General features: G+C 47.9%; 1 protein-coding gene across 1 annotated transcript in view; it reads left to right on the top strand.

Annotated features, from left to right (window-relative positions):
- Positions 1-2,196, top strand: part of LOC106810285 (serine-rich adhesin for platelets-like) — a 131,854-nt gene that overhangs the window by 39,083 nt on the left and 90,575 nt on the right. The gene's annotated exons all lie outside the window — the stretch shown is intronic.

Below are 2,196 nucleotides of genomic sequence, written 5' to 3'. Positions count from 1 at the left end.
TCCAAATTGGTACGAACATTCCTACAGATTCAATGACACGTTGGCATGGGCTATTTTTTTTTTTCAGTTTTATTTTTCTTACATTTCCACGTTCAAAATACAATTTAAAATAGTGAAAGTCGCCGCTGTCAAAAACTCCTGATGGTCGCAGTAAGGTTTTCTGTGTGTGTGTGTGTGTGTGTGTGTGTGTGTGTGTGTGTGTGTTGTGTGTGGTGTGTGTGTGTGTGTGTGTGTGTGCATGTGGCGTGCGTGTAGTTTATTGTGTGTGTGTCTTATGTGTTGGCGTGTGTGTGTATGTGTTTGTGTATGCGTGTGTGTGTTTGTTTATGCGCGCGTGTGTGTGTGTATTGTTTTGTTGTATGCGTGTGTGTTTGTGTGTGTGTGTGTGTGTGTGTCTGCGTGTGTGGTGTTGATGTGTGTGTGTGTGTGTGTGGTGGTGTGTGGTGTGTTGTGTGTGTGTGTGTGTGTGTGTGTGTGTGATGTGTGTGGGTTGGTGGGTGTGCGCGCGCCGTTTTGTGTGTGTGTGTGTTGTGTGTGTGTGTGTGTGTGTGTGTGTGTCACGGTCAAACACTTCTTCAGTCACAGCCAGTTGTACGTCACTGCTAGCCGCGTGGGAAGTGCCCTGCAGCTAAATATTCTAGCTGTATACGCCAATGACACAACTAAACGTTCCATCATGAACAATGTGGTCTACACAGAAGTTCTGACCACCTAACGGGCATGGACTAGTATAGTAAAATAAGAAGAATAATGCAGCAATTTAACCATAAAAAGTGAACAGAATTACTAAGGCATCGGTTTACTACTGACACTAGGTACACGTTACACATGCATACAACACTGCGTGGCTGTGGAAACTGTGGGGTGGTGTCAGTGTCACTGATCTCCATAATAACTCTATGATGTTATTATAGAGATCAGTGAGTGGTGTGCACAGACACGTGCACAGGTGTTGTGGGGCTGGCGTGACTCAGGCGTGAACTACCCGGAAGTTGAAGCCACCTAGCGGACAGCGGCTGTAACTCTACACCTTTGTATCGCGGAACCGAGCCAATGGCATGCGGTGAGAGAGCAATTAGTGTATAGGTGTGTTCAGCTCATCTTTACGCTGCTACTGCTGTACCGAGGCTCGGGCGACGCGACGTTTTATTTGCCTATAATTGAGTTGAACGCTTTTGTCTGAACGTGTACTGAACGCAATTGTACGTGTACAGCAATACGAGCGCACCCCCACCCCCGCGCAGGGAGGGAGGAGGAGGAGGAGGTGGTGGATGAGGAAGATTTGGAGGAGGAGGAGGAGAAGGAGGGAGAGGGGGGAGGAGAAGGAGGATGAGGAGGGAGATGACGAGGAGACGGTGCGCTACTTCGTTTACCATGAATTACGTCGTTGCATTAGTTCATGTTACTGAAGCGAGATATCGCGAGAAAGGTAGACAGATACATAGATAGAGTGAAAGATAAAGAGAGAAAATCCTCTGCATCGTCTTCATCGTCATTGTCGTCGTCGCCATCGGCGTCTTTGTGTCTGTGTTTTAGTCGTGATATCGATTTTACGAGCAGATATGTACCGTTGTGGCAACGGTTGATTTTTGCAGTTTACCTGTGTGAGTCTAGGCGATTATAATCCTACGCGCACGCACACCCTACATCTCTGACTGGCAGGCACGTGCACATACACTCACGTTAGCGTTCAAATGCGCACGCACGCACGTACACGACAGATTTGTACACAGTTCGATATTTGATTATTTCGAGTGAAAACCTCGGGCAAACGAGATAACGCCGTCGTCACAGACACACGCGACAATGCGCAATCTGACAACGCCTCTTCCTCGCTGAAGCCTTCCTTTCTTACCTCTCCGCCTGTACACATGAGATCTCACTGCCTCGGGGTCCGCGAGAGAAGGAGTCAACACAATCAATCGTAGTCACACAGTCGGCAGTATTTGGTGCGAGATTACGTGCAGCTGTGGAATCTTTGCTGTCCGTCATGCTCGTCTCAATTAGCGGCACAGGGTAGTTCTGCGCAAAGAGAGATAAAGAAAAGAAGCCCCACTTGCGTGTTTGTCGTGATTTAGGCAGGGCTGTTTGCCTCGCATATATATATAGACAGAGAGAGAGAGAGATAGGAGGGAGGAGAGAGAGAAAATTGTGTGTGAGAGAGAATGAGTAAGAGAGAAAGCGAGAGAGAGAGAG

Source organism: Priapulus caudatus, unplaced genomic scaffold, assembly GCF_000485595.1.
Source record: "Priapulus caudatus unplaced genomic scaffold, Priapulus_caudatus-5.0.1 Scaffold426, whole genome shotgun sequence".
Taxonomy (NCBI): Eukaryota; Metazoa; Priapulida; class Priapulimorpha; order Priapulimorphida; family Priapulidae; genus Priapulus; species Priapulus caudatus.
This window is presented reverse-complemented; position numbering and strand designations above follow the sequence as displayed.